At 37.7% G+C, this 15,083-nt stretch overlaps 1 protein-coding gene across 2 annotated transcripts in view; it reads left to right on the forward strand.

Annotated features, from left to right (window-relative positions):
• The window catches only part of ROCK1 (Rho associated coiled-coil containing protein kinase 1), a 156,377-nt gene that overhangs the window by 1,578 nt on the left and 139,716 nt on the right, over positions 1 to 15,083 (forward strand). The window lies entirely within an intron of this gene.

The following is a 15,083-nucleotide window of genomic DNA, read 5'->3' on the forward strand; positions in this document are numbered from 1 at the left end:
GTTTGAAGGAACTTTTGGCTAAACTATTGTAAAAACCCAAGATAATTGGTCTTAGGCCATTACAATGTTAACTTATTATATTATTGGTTACAAAAGTACTGACCATACAGTTATTGTAACTGTCTTTTTGGTGGTGTGGCACTTAACATTGTCACTTTTAAAACATTCTAAAGAGGGTTTTATGACATGAAAAACCAAAATCCCATTTTAAAAATAGTTAAGTGGTTGATAACCTACAGTTCTCTGTAAATAATTGGAATTCTTAGGTTTGATACATTTCCTCTGTAAACGAGTTTCTGAACAACTAAGGGTTATATAGTATTTCTCTTTTAGTCCAAACAAAACCACAAAATCTCTAAAAATAAGGTTTCAGGGAGTACGTATATGGACGGGATTTCACAAAGTCTTCGGTGAAATAATGTTAGAGATGCTCAATTTTGGGAATTAAGATTAAGGAAACAAAATAATACCACTCGAAATAATACAATTCAAAAATCCCATCTTGAATCAAAGGAAAATTAATGTAGATTGTTTAAAATTAACGTGCATATTTTTCCACGTGTATGGACTTTACAAGAAGCTTCCCAAAGCTTTCAGAATTATTCTAAGCATCCCTGACCAGGAAATAAGAGTATTGTGGGTTATTAGAAATGTCTTATCACATTATGGATGCTCTTCATATTGAGAAATAGTAAAGAAGGTTGATGCACAATGGATTTAAAACATTTTATTAAACGAGATAAGTGGAAGGAATTAGAATATATCTGTCTAGTAAGGATTTCTATAACTTCTAAGAAGTCTGATATATCTTTTAATATTTATCCAGTTTTCATGTATTTTTGAGTTTATTTTGCTTTTTGATCTCCTTATTACATGAGATGGTGTTATAGGGAGGGTTTTGTAGCTTTCTTTTTTTATTTTAATCATCTTCTAGCCTCTTGCTATAGCTTCATTTGTTGGGGACCTTTATTTAGATGTGGAGGATACAAGGAAATATAAGTCATGGACTCTTTCCCTGAGAGTCCAATCTATTTAATGGAAGACAAAACCTTATCTCACATATATACACAGAAACAAAGCCAAACACTTCACAGATTGAGAAATGTGATAAATTCCAGATGATTGTTTAGATAATGTATGATCTTGGAAATTGAGAGGAAGAAGTCACTGTGAATTGAGAGAGCCAAAGTATGTTTCATGATGGATGGATAGGATTTAGATAGAGGGTACTCAGGAGGAGTGGAGGATAACGTGAATAGAGGATAGAGACATGACTGGCTATGACAGGTTTGGGGAAACAAGGAAGATAAGGTTGGAAGGAAGGATTAGGGTTAGACTGTGGAGGATTTGATTGGTAGGCCAAGGATTTTGGACTGCCTTTACAATGTTGTGGCTGTTAAATATTTATAAATAAGACCGTGCTGGGATGAATGAAGAAGATGAATCTAGTGTGTGGAAGATGGGTTAGCATGGGAAAAGATTGGAGAGATGGTGAGATTGGATGGTTTTAAAAAATTATTATTGTAATAGTCCAGAAATGATTGAAGCCCAAAATTGGGGCATGAGAATGAGAAAAGAAGAATTAATGGAACTTTATTGGCAGGCTTGGGGAAAAGAAGGGGAACCAAAGAGAGAGGCAGTAGTCAGATGACCCTGAAAAAGTTGAGCCTGGATTATAGGGAGAATGGTAAAAATAGCAAAGTCAGGTTTGGAAATTGCTTGGCTTTGAAGGCCTACAGATAAATTCAATTTTAGATTTGTTGTATTTGAGGGGATAGTGGAACAATCATGAGGAAATGACCTGTAGACTGTTAGAGATACAGAACTGAGCTCATAATTACAGATAATGATTTGGAAGTCATTTGCACAAAGGTGCAAGTTGATACGATAAAGGGAGAAACAGTGGAGGGAAAACAGGGTGAAAGATGAAGGTTGAACAAGGAGGAAGAGTGGAGGAAGTAAGCAATCAAGGCCTCTAGAGTTAGGACAGCCAGGTATCATGGAGGCCAACACTTCTAAAGCAACATTTTGAAGAAGAGAATAGTCAACAGACACATTTGGTTGTTTTTTTCCCCTTGAAATCTTATTATCTTGTCCCCTTTTAATGTTTAGTTCCACAGCTGTTTATTGATAGCTGTTACTGAAATTTTATTAGCCTATCAATCTGAACTTGGTAAAGACTGAATTTTCCTTTTTTTTCTGAGATGGAATCTCACTCTGTTGCCCAGGCTGGAGTGCAGTGGTGCCATCTTGGCTCACTGCAACCTCCGCCTCCCAGGTTCAGGTGATTCTCCTGCCTTAGCCCCCATGAGTAGTTGAGATTACAGGCTAATTTCCATATTTTTAGTAGAGATGGGGTTTCATGTTGGCCAGGCTGGTTTTGTACTCCTGACCCCAAGTAATCCGCCCTCCTCGGCCTCCCAGAGTGCTGGGATTACAGGTGTGAGCCACCATGCCTGGCCCAAGACTGAATTTCCCTTGGAGACAAAAAGTCCTTTTTTCCGGTTTTGTAGTATCTAGCATGAATTTTCTTTGCATGATGTCTTATGTTTAACATTGAGCATTCATTCATTCATTCATTCTGTCATTCAGAGTGACCTATCAGTTGACTTCAACTTTTTCAGTGAGTTTGTTCTTGTTCTCCCCTATCTGGACTTTGGACCTCTCATATATTATAGGAGCAAAACTCCTTTTACATTGGTTGCCTTTCTATATTATTTTGACTTTTGCTGATTTGTTTAACTGATACTTACTTATTAGTGTGTATTATGTGCCACAGGCAATTTAGTTCTAGGATTTTTTTTGTAATCCCAAAAATAAGGTTTTCAAATTGTTTCTTCTTTACCTCCTTTACTAGATTCATGCTTAGAAATGGAAACTTCCAAATCTTTTGGTTTCAGAAGTTTGCTGATGTATGTCCTTTTAACTACCTTACCCACTAAACAGCTTTTTTGTTGAGACACTAATGATGAATAGCATCTGTAATCTGAAATTTGAAATTCGAAGTGCTCAAAATCTGAAACTTTTTGAGTACTGACATGATGCCGCAAGTGGAAAATTCCACACCTGACCTTGTGCAATGGGTTGCAGTCAAAACTTTGTTTCATGCACAAAATTATTAAAATATTGCATAAAATGACCTTCAGGTTGTTTGTGTAAGGTATATATGAAACGTAAATGAATTTCTTATTTAGACTTGTCCCCATCCCCATGGTATCTTAGTATATGCAAATATTTTAAAATCTGAAAAAGTATGCAGTCTGAAACACTTCTAGTCCCTAGCATATTAAACAAGGGATACTCAACCTGCAGTAGTTTAGAATAATGTAGCTGGAAGAACTCTGAAAGTGGGTATCCAACCTTTTCTGGAACACCTATAATTTTTTTCAAGGACTAAGTAAGTTCAGTCTTCATATTATATATAAATGCTAAAGTAGTCTGCAAATATTAAGATATAGTATGATAACCATTCGCTTGTTTCCTAAAGCATTCAAATTAGTCAACTTTGCTTTTCTGTAAGTCATATTCTTTCCAGTGTCCTAATGGTTGTCTTTCTTACTGTCCATGTTACAGTTTATAAGGATTATCGGGAGCTATTTCCCTTTTTCTGACTTCCTTATCTTCTAATTATTTTGTCTAGGGCCTGTAATAATTTCTCAGTGATTTTGAGTACCCTTGAAAACAGAGTAAGGGATAGAGTTTAGTTAAGTCTGTTTAATCTTTGCAGAGGAAAAGATGCTTATAATTTGTAAATTAAAAAGGAAAAACAAGGCCGGGTACAGTGGCTCATGCCTGTAATCCCAGCACTTCGGGAGGCCAAGGCAGGCGAATAGCTTGAGCCCAGGAGTTCGAGAGCAGCTTGAGCAACATGATGAAACCCTGTTTCTACCAAAAATGCAAAAAGTTAGCCAGGCGTAATGGTATGCGCCTCTGGTCCCAGCTTCTGAAAGGCTGAGGCCAGAGAACTGCTTGAGCCCAGGATGGGGAGGTTGCAATGAGCCGAGATTGTGCCACTGCATTCCAGCCTGGGCAACACAGTGAGAACCTGTCTTTAAAAAAAAAGGAAAAACAAAAGTGGTTGGGAGGGTTATGGATATATTTGTTTTGAAGTTTGACATACTTTTCATGAAAATACAGCTATCTTCCTTGTAGCGTATTTATTAGCACACTGCTTCACGATGCCAGTTAAGAACATGACCTTTCCACTTTTCTTCTGGCTGGTGGAGGTGTAGCAACGGGTGAGTGGAGGAGATGGAAGGGAACCAATATTAGTCGAACAGTGCATGTTGACTTCTAACACTGTGCCGTTCCTTTTGTACATGTTTGTCACTACTATTTGTCATTAGGGAGTTGTTCAGAATGTGGAAGATAAACGTAAATGAAATTTCTGGTGTTAGTATTTGAGTTTTTCTTCCTTTAAATTATCTTCCTGGGCTCTCTTGACCTAGTGCTTTCCCATCTTTTCATTCTTTTTTTCTTTGCCTCAATCTTTGGCCTATAATACTTATCTTTGTCTTCACTCTCTTGGAGAATTCATCCATTCTTACAGCTTCAATTACTATTATCTCTATGCACATGATACCCAAATCTTTATTTTTAGTCTTTTGTTTCAAACCCTAAATATCTGACTGCCTTGTAAGCATCTCTACTTGGGTGTCATGTTAGTCTCAAATCCCTCATATTCCAAAATAGGCTTCCTCCCATAAACTTACCTGTTTTGTCATTAAGTCAACTATTGTCCCTGTCACTAAACTGGAATTTTTGTTGTGAACTTTTTTGACAGTGTTAGTCCACACATTGGGTTATTACAGCAGATTTTGGGTAGCATTTTAGAATCTAGATTATTGCTGTCTAATTCCCGGTACGCCTTGCCAGTTGAACTGATCAGTTTTGGGGATATATTACTCTTGGAATGAAAAGACCTGAGGTCATTAAATCTTTAGCCTCAAAGTTGTATCTCTGCCAGTGTTCCTAATTTGTGTGTTAATAGGTGTTATTAGTATCAATTGCATATCTGGTTAGTTTGGACCAGACTTTTTTAGATGTTAGTATGTTGAAGGAACTTCTTTAAAAAAAAACAAGTTACTCTCCTAATTCATTTTTATTCATTCAGCAAATCTTTGTATAGGGCCTAAACTTGGATTGAAATCTAGGCTCTGCCATGTATTTGCTGAAATATTTTAGGGGGTTATTTTAACCTGCCAATGCTATTTCATCTTCAGAAAAATAAGAGGGGATAAAAGTACTAGACTGTTGTAAGAATTGAATAATACAGTCAAAACAACTATCACAGCATTTGGTATTTAGTAAGCAATTGTAATATGTCATATTTATAGTATTTCTGTTAGATACTAGTCAGTGTGCTCAGTCTAGAAGTTGATATTTATTGTCTTCTCTAAGTGCAGAGTAATTTAGCACCTCAAACTGCTCATAAATTCATAATCTAGCTGTGCATTATTGACGTCTAAGCCAATTGTAACTGAAAATTGAGACATTTATTAATAGATAGATTGAATAAATGGGGAGGATCTTTTACAGACTGTTTATTTGTTTAGTCATGATTTATAACGTGGTATCTACTTTGTGCCAAGGGTTTAGTTGGATATAAAAGGCAATTGGGAACTAATTGATGGAGATTGAGTTGTTATCTTGTTCTCTTTCTGTATGTATCTTTTATGCTTTCAGTATGTGTTCTGTAAATAGGCCCTCTTGCACTACAGCCACCCTGTGGGTGTGTAGAGAGGTGGCTCAGAGTAACAGCTGAGATATGAATTGGTTAATTCATTAATCTTTTGAGTCAGAAATGTTTTTAATCCAGAAGAAGGAACTACATGTAAAATTTTATATTGAACAAAGAGTAAATTCTCAGTTTTAGATTAGACTTTGCATAACTTTACACTAGTTTTACTTCATGATTGTAAGTTTTGGTGTTATGGATATATGGTGAAAACTGCAGATTCTATTATGATAATTGATAGAAAAACCCACTTACTAGGAAATATCACATATAGAGTTCTATCTATCTATGGATATATGGTGAAAACTGCAGATTCTATTATGATAATTGATAGAAAAACCCACTTACCAGGAAATATTACATATAGAGTTCTATTGCTGAAGATAATCCAATAGCTCTACTTCTCCATTCTCATCCCCACTAAAAAGGGGGCATATCCATTTAGTTTAAGTCCACAGTATAGCTGTTGGATACAACACACATGTGTTCAAGAAGATGAACAGATAGTACCGCAATTCACAATGGAAAGTATTTATTCTTAAAAATATGCCATTAGTGTGGTGTTGTGAAAATAACACTGGACTGAAAATTCAGAGCATAGTCTTGTTTTACTGTTAACTCTCTGTGTGACGAAGTACATCATTTTTCTTATCTAACGTTCAGTTTCCCTATTTGTAGAACAAAGTGTTGGACCAGATAATTGCTGATGTCCCTTGTATCTCTGAAAATTCTATGATAGGCCTGGCACGGTGGCTCACGCCTGTAATCCTAGCACTTTTGGAGGCCAAGGTGCATGTATCCCTTGAGCCCAGGAGTTTGAGACCGGCCTGGGCGACATAGAGAGACCTCAGCTCTACAAAAAAAATTAAAATATTACCTGGGTGTTGTGGCTTCCACCTGTAGTCTCAGCTACTTGGGAGATTGAGGTAGCAAGATTGCTTGAGCCCAGGAGGTTGAGGCTGCAATGAGCCATGTTGGTGCCACTGCACTCTAGCCTGGTTGTCAAAGTGAGACTCTGTCTCAAATAAATAAATAAATAAATAAATAAAATAAAAATTCTATGAGACTTTGTTTATTACACTTCAATTAAAACTTCAAAAAATTGTCATTGATTTATTATTTAAGAAATAAAACTTAAACAGTTAAATGATGTTGGGGTAGAAATGTAAGATTGTCAGCCATCTGTAGTAAGTGCAGTTTTTGGAACTAGTTCCTAAATTAATTTCAGTAATTATATTTGGCATTAGTTTTTGAATTTGTGACTTATGTTCATAACTGTAGAGGTTTGTACTTTTTGAACAGAGGAAGTATAATTTTTCATTTGTTTATCTATTAAGATGTAAAGATATCATTTTCTTCTCTAGTATACTTGCCCTCTCTGTTTGGGATTATGAAATATAGAGTATATTTTTATTACAGTTCCTAAACAATAGGAAGGTAGATGTTCAAATTAACGTCCAAAGTCTGATATCTCAGGGAGGTGAGAGGTTATCTTATACTTGTGTTATATTTTTAAGGGTAAGCCAACCTGTGCCCTCTTAGTTGATCCTTACTTCTGATACCAGATTTTTGGCAAGAAATTGAAAATTTTCTCAGATTGTTGTCTTGAACTACTATTTTTTTTTTTTTTTTTGAGACAGGGTCTGGCCCTGTCACCCAGGCTGAAGTGTGGTGGCACTATCTCAGCTCACTGCAGCCTCCACCTCCTGAGCTCAAGCCATCCTTCTGCCTCAGCCTCTTGAGTAACTGGGACTACAGGCATGTGTCACCATGCCTGGCTAATTTTTGTATTGTTTTTGGTCGAGATGGGGTTTTGCCATGTTGCACAGGCTGGTCTCAAGCGAGCCATTGGCCTCAGCCTCCCAAAGTGCTAGGATTACAGGCGTGAGCCACAGCACCCATCCCTCAAACTAATTTTGAAACAGTGCACTGTAATTAACTTTCCTTTTTCTCTTTTCTGTTACTCATTCATTCATTCATTTGACAGATGTTTATTTGGTGTATACTGTGTGCTAGGAATTCTGCTATGCAATGGAACACCATGGTGAATAAAAACAAACATGCCCCACTTTCATGGAATTTATAGTGTCAGGAAAAGGATTAATTAAATGTCTATCACACTAAGATAGGTGTGGGGTAAGGTGAAGGGCAGGTAAGAGATGTGATCATGACTTTCCTTTAAGGTTTGATTTTCTTGTAGTAAAGCCGTTAAGCGTATAGTTTTCAGATATGAGGCTGTAGATTGTCTATCAGATTCACTTGAGGCATTTGTTAAAAATGGAACCTGGGATCTTGCCTAGACAAACAAAATCACAATGTTTTGGGATGATTCTTAGGATTTGCATGAGATGTGAATTCTTAGACACACTCAAGTTTGAAAACTGTAGTTACAGTGGAAAGTGTGAATTTTCATTCTGTTTGGTAATTTTATAATGAAAAATTTCAAACGTACACAGAAGTAGGGAAAATAGGATGGTGAACTCCTGTTACTCAGATTTTGCAGTTTTCAAAATGTCATCACATTTGATTTCATTAATCACCCTTTTTCTTACCAAAATATTTTAAAGTAAATTCCATATATTGTGATTTCATCCTTACATACTTCAATAAGCATCTTTGAAAAAAAAAAAAAGACATTTTCTTACATAATCATAATGGCCATTATCATGCCTAGCAAAATTAAAAGTGCTTTGGTATCATTAATTCCCAGTTTATATTCAGATTTCTCTGATGGTCTAAAACAGTGTCTATTTTACAGTTGCTTTATTAGAATCGGGATCCAAAGTCCAAATGTTGCTTTTCTTTGGTTAGGTCCTTTAAGAGTCTTTTAAGTCTCTTCTTAATATAGAGAAATCTCATTCCCGCAACTTCTCCAATTCCCCTCCCCCTGCATGTTGAAGGAACTAGGTCAGGGATACTATACAGGACCTTGTTTTACATTCTGGATTTTTCTTTTTACTTTCCTGATGATATAATTTAACTTCTTCCTGTATTTTCCATATTTCCTATAGTAGGTAGATCTAAAAGCTTACTTATTTCAGATTTCTAGTCAGCGGTACTTAATAGATTGTATTTTCTTTGCCTCACACGGAGGTGCATAATGTCTGGCTGGCCTGTGGTGATGCTAAGGTTGATCATTCTGTTCAGGTGGCATCAGTCTGTGGTAACTTCCTGTAAGAATCCTTCATTAACCTTTCATCTAATGGTTCCATTCATTCATGATCTTTAGCTGAATCCCTGTTATTTCATTAGGGAATAGCAAAATAATGATTTTCTAATTCTGTTATTCCTTTTACATTTATTAACTGTAATTCTTCTGTTAAAAGTAGAACTTTTACATATTAATATCAACTAGGGCTGTATGTTTACCATGAAATACAATTCATGAAATACAGGATGAATGCTTCAATATTTTCCTTAATTGCCACTTTTTATAGCAAGGTACTTTGGAGACTTATTATGGTAGATATGCCACGAACTGGGTAATTTGAGGGAAGTTTAAGTAAAGGACTGTTTACAAAGGTGTAGATAGTATTTAAGGAAGCCAGTAGGGACAGTGCAGTGCTCTGTGACTGGCCACAGTGAGGAAGGGAGTTGCGATCGCCTCTAGGCCAGCAGGAACAAGGGAAGAGGAGAACAGCTGAGGGCAGCTCTATGGAAGAGAGCTCTCTGACAGGCGGTGTGGTTTCAAGTTAAAGAGGAGCTTGTTGATCAGATATTAAGGGAGGCAGAGGAATATATCCCCTACCCTTATTCTCCTCTCTCCCTACATACAGTCTCCTTCTGAGGTCTCCCATTACCTGAAAAGCTATTATGCATAAGAGCCTGTTGATATGATCCATGTGAGCCACAAACAAGACATAACCAACATTTATTTATTTATTTCTCTCTCTGTCTTTTTTGTTTTGTTTTTTATTTTTGGCATCATTATAAACACATTTAAAAATACTTTTGGTGTGTTTCAGTCAATTTATGTCATCCTTGCTGATACTCAGCTTGTTCTGTCTTTGGCTAATGGGGGCTTCTTCAGGTTGATTCTCTTGTTATTTGTATATGACTCTAATTATCTTTGATAGAGCGTCCTTGTTTTTTTTTTTGCTGCAATGAGGTACTCAGGCTCATCTTGTACATTTCTTGCCTCAGACTTGGAAATCAGCCATTCCTCCAGGAAACTCTTTCCTTTTGGTGGGGAATGCTACTCTTTACTACTGGTTGAAATTGTTTCTTGTCCTTGTTCAGTGAACAGAGCTATGATGTTTTATTTTTGAAAAGAAGAAAAAGTGCTTTATACTGATTATTTCATCAACTTCATGTCAGTTAGACTCTTTCATTTTAGGTTTTTCCCCCCTCCATACTTAAAAAGTGCTTTCTTTCCTTTTTGATTTAATTTTTTTGTGTGTGTATGTGAAACATTTACATGCTTTTTGGTTGGTTTGGGTTTTTTTGTTTTTGTTTTTGTTTTGAGACGGTCTTGCTGTGTCGCCCAGGCTGGAGTGCGGTGGCACCATCTCGGCTCGCTGCAACCTCCACCCCTGCAGTTTCCAGCAATTCTTCTGACTCAGTCTCCCGAGTAGCTGGGACTACAGGCATGTGCCACCATGCCCGGCTAATTTTTGTATTTTTAGTAGAGGCAGGGTTTTGCCATGTTGGCCAGGCTGGTCTTGAACTCCTGAGCTCACGTGATCTGCCTGCCTCAGCCTCCCAAAGTGTTGGGATTACAGGCATGAGCCACCACGAAAACAGGCCTGGCTTGTTTTTTGAGACAGGGTCTTGCTCTGTCGCCCAGGCTGGAGTGCAGTGGCATGATCACGGTTCACTGTAGCCTCTTCCTCCTGGGCTCAAGCGATTCTCTCACTTCAGTCTCCTGAGCAGCTGGGACTATAGGCATGTGCTACCACGCCTGGCTAATTTAAAAAATGTTTTGTAGAGATGGGATCTTGTGGTGTTGCCTAGGCCAAGATCAAATGCTTAGCCTCCCAAAGTGTTGGGATTAAAGGTGTGAGCTGCTGTGCCAGGCCCATTTACATGGTTTGAAAGTTAAAACTATACAGGATATATTCAGAATATTCTTACTTTGATCCACGTCTCTCTACCCTGTTCTTTTCCCTTTACTCTTTCTTTTGATTTGACATTTCAGTGTTTATTCTTATAAATATAAGCAAATATATATCCATATACAGATATACATAGATATATACATAGATATGTTTATATTCTTTTTTTTATCACTTTTTTACACAAAAAGTAGCATGCTACATATTGGGGTGTGATTTTCCTCATTCCTTTTTGCAGCTGCATCCTGTTCCATTTTGTGGGTGTTAGCATTGTTTATTCAGTCTCATGGATGGACATCTGAGTTGTTTATGCTATTAGTAACTTTGCTCATGAGTCTTTTTTTTTTTTTTTTTTTTTTGAGACGGAGTCTCGCTCTGTTGCCCAGGCTGGAGTGCGGTGGCGCAATCTCCACTCACTGCAAGCTCCGCCTCCCGGGTTCACGCCATTCTCCTGCCTCAGCCTCCTGTGTGGCTGGGACTACAGGCGCCTGCCACCGCGCCCGGCTAATTTTTGTATTTTTAGTAGAGACGAGGTTTCACTGTGTTAGCCAGGATGGTCTCGATCTCCTGACCTCGTGATCCGCCCGTCTCGGCCTCCCAAAGTGCTGAGATTACAGGCGTGAGCCACCGCGCCCGGCCTCATAAGTCATTTTATATTTTTAGCAGTGTGTCTTTGGAGTAGATTCCTAGAAGTGAGATTGCTGGGTCGAAGACACGTGCATATATAATTTTGCTCACTGTTAAAATATTCTCCCTCTCCTAAGAGTTGTGCTATTTTACATTTCCACTAGTAATATATGAGATTGTCTGTTGTCTTCACCAACAATATGTTGTAAGACTTGAATTTTTGTCTGTTTAATAGGTGACAAGTGGTATCTCAGTATAATTTTAATTTTATTTTCTATTTTTTCTATTCTGATGTAAATTTTAATTTCTGTTCTTCTCATGTGTAAAGTTTTTTTTGCAATTTTTCATGTTTTAGACTTTGCTTCTGCATTTTGTTACTTTGCCGCACGATTTTTAAATGTCTCCAAATTATCAATCTTTTTTTGCTTCAAAATTTTGAATCATAGTTAGAAAGGTTTCCCTTATGTCCAGATTATAAAGGAATTCATCCATATTTTCTCTGATACTTATGTTTTTTTTCCGTTTTTACTTTGACATCTATTTGGAATTTATCATGTATGGTAAATTTTGAGATACATCCAATTTTATCTTTATTCAATAAATGGCTATCTGGTTATCTCCACAGCATTTATTTTAAAATGCGTGTGTTTATTGGTCGGCAATGCCACTTTCTTCATATATTAAATTTCCATGTGTACTTGGGATTATTTCTAAACCTTCTATTCTGTTGGTCTCTGTTGCTTTTTCATGTGCTAGTACCACACTGTGTCAATTATAAAGGCTTTCTGATATCTCTTCAGCTTTTAAAATATCTAGTAGGGCCATCTCCACCCCTGCCCTCCCATGCACATGCACCGTCATATTGAAGCGCATGGGTGTTTTTTTTTTTAGGGATAACTAGCTTCCAACCCTGGCTTTGTTGTTTACTAGCCCTTGGTCCTTGGACAGTTTACTAAAGCAGAGTGATATCCATTTATCCCATCTCTGAAATGGGATGATGATGCCTACCTTATACTGTTGTAAGGATTACATGACACCAGCAGAACTGCCTTGTCAGGTATCTGTCAACCTTGTAGATAGTTAATATATACACCAATTTCTAAGAATATAGGCCTGTTATATATATCGTTCACTATATATAGTGAAGGAAAAACTGAACTAGGAATCTAAAGCCCTGAATTCTACTCTTGATTCTGTAAACTGAAAAATTGTGTTGCCTTAGATGGATAATACCCTCTTTCTGAACCTTGGTTTTATTTAAGAGTATAATGCAAAATTCACTCATCAAAACCATCTCCAAGTTAATTTGTCTTTAAATAAGAGTTTATTTAAATTCTCAACCTCTTCAAGAAGTTATAGATATATGCTTCTATTTGTTCTTCCTTTTTTTTTTTTTTTGAGGCAGAGTCTTGCTCTGTCACCCAGACTGGAGTACAGTGTGGCCTGTTCTCGGCTCACTGCAAACACCGCCTCCCAGGTTCGAGCGATTCTCCTGCCTCAGCATCCCGAGTAGCTGGGATTACAGGTGTGTGCCACCACGCCTGGCTAATTTTTGTATTTTTAGTAGAGACGGGGTTTCACTGTGTTGGCCAGTCTGGTATCGAACTCCTGACCTCAGTGATCTGCTTGCCTCAGCCTCCCAAAGTGCTGGGATAACAGGAGTGAACTACTGTACTTGGCCCTTCTATTTGTTCTTTAAGTGATTGCTTGAATTTTATTTTCATAACAGAAAGAAAAATAAAATGTTTCTCTGATTTTTATCATCTACCCTAAAAGTATTTCCTCATCTCATCCTGATTCTATTTCTTCTGATCATTTCTGATAGGCTCTTAGTTAGGGAGGCAGTGTGACATAGTAGTTAAGAGCGTGAATTCTGGAGTCATACTGGGATTTTTGACTCCCACCCAGGTTAGCCACTTGTTAGCCCTGTGACTCTGGGTAAAGTTCTTAAGAGGAACTCAAACACATCACCTTCAAATAAGATTAATCATAGACCCTCCTAGAACTCTTAAGAATATTAAACGTGATAATGCATGTAAGTGCTTTGCAGAGTTCCCAACATTTAGTAGATGTTAGCTGTTTTTAATCATCATTGTCATTATACATCCTTATGATTTGTCCTTGGGAAAAACTACTTTTGATCTAAGTGGATTATAATCTACCTCCCAGCTCTGCAGGCCAGGTTTTTATGTAGTTGTGTAATCTTGGACAAGTTACCTAACTTTTTTGAGTCTGAATATGTTTTAATCTGCAAAATGAGAATCATGATAATACATCATAGGTTTTAATTAGGAGGATTAAATGAAATAATTGATAGGTGGTGCCATAGTTACATACAAGTATTAGTAGTTAATTCTTTTCCTCGGTTTACTTTTATAGTATAGGCTTGATGAAGGTTCCACTATAGGCAAAAGTACTACTTGGGGGTAAAGTAGAGTGGGATACTTTTTTTGAAATGTTCCCTGAATCTGATCTGATCTTTTTGTTACTGCTGTGCGTAACCCAAATCCAAATTTTCAACCCAACATTCTTGGATTTGTGGGACAGCCTAGCAGCTTCCCAATATAATCTATACTACATCTTTTTCTTAACTGTAGTGCTTTTTGTCATGTGGTCTCAGTGTACCCGTTTATTTAGTCTTTATTCCCAGCATTTCCCAAAATAGACTGTGCTCCACTGGATTTTCTTGCTTTCTGTAGTGTCTCACCTACTCTTTCCTACTTTTGCTATCATATTTCCGGGACCTACCTTTCCCGCATGTCCTCCTCACACAATTTTCTCATCTTTGTAGTCTGACATAAATCACAGCTGTGTTAAACTGTTTTCTTTTTTGAACTCTTGTAGTCTCATGAAATTTAGAAATTGATCATAGCTGTCTTGTATAGGGCTATTTTGTTTGTTAATCTTACCTAATGAGAATTCCTTGAGGGCTAAGCACAGTAATTCTAGACATCAGTGTTCAGTAGTACTTGATTGTTGTGAATGATTATCTCCCCTTTCCCCGTTCCCTTGTTTTTTTCCAGTTCTTTCTCTGAATTAGTTGATCATAGCTATGTGGTATAGGGCTATCTTGTTTGTTAAACTTACCTAATGAGAATTCCTTGTGGGCTAAGCGCAACAATTCTAGACATCAGTGTTCAATAATGCTCATTAATTGTTGTGAATGATTATCTCCCCGATTTCCATTCCCTTGTTCTTTCGCTTTCTTTCTCTGAATTATTTAGGACTCTTTCAGTTGTAAGTGATAGAACCCAACATAAATATTTGTAGACAGGCTGTGCATGGTGGCTCACACCTGTAATCCCAGCACTTTGGGAGGCTGAGGCAGGCAGATCACCTGAGGTCAGGAGTTCAAGACCAGCCTGGCAAACATGGTGAAACCTCGTCTCTACTGAAAAAACAAAAGTTAGCCGGGCGTGGTGGCGGGCGCCTGTAGTCCCAGCCACCACTTTGGGAGGCTGAGACCGGAGAATTGCTTGAACCCGGGGGGGCAGAGGTTGCAGTGAGCCAAGATTGTGCCACTACACTCCAGCCTGTGTGACAGAGCGAGACTGTGTCTCAAAAAAAAGAATATGGCCGGGCGCGGTGGCTCACGCCTGTCATCCCAGCACTTTGGGAGGCCGAGGCGGGTGGATCACGAGGTCAGCAGATCGAGGCCATCCCGG

The sequence above is a fragment of the Macaca thibetana genome, chromosome 18 (genome assembly GCF_024542745.1).
Source record: "Macaca thibetana thibetana isolate TM-01 chromosome 18, ASM2454274v1, whole genome shotgun sequence".
NCBI classification, from domain to species: Eukaryota; Metazoa; Chordata; class Mammalia; order Primates; family Cercopithecidae; genus Macaca; species Macaca thibetana.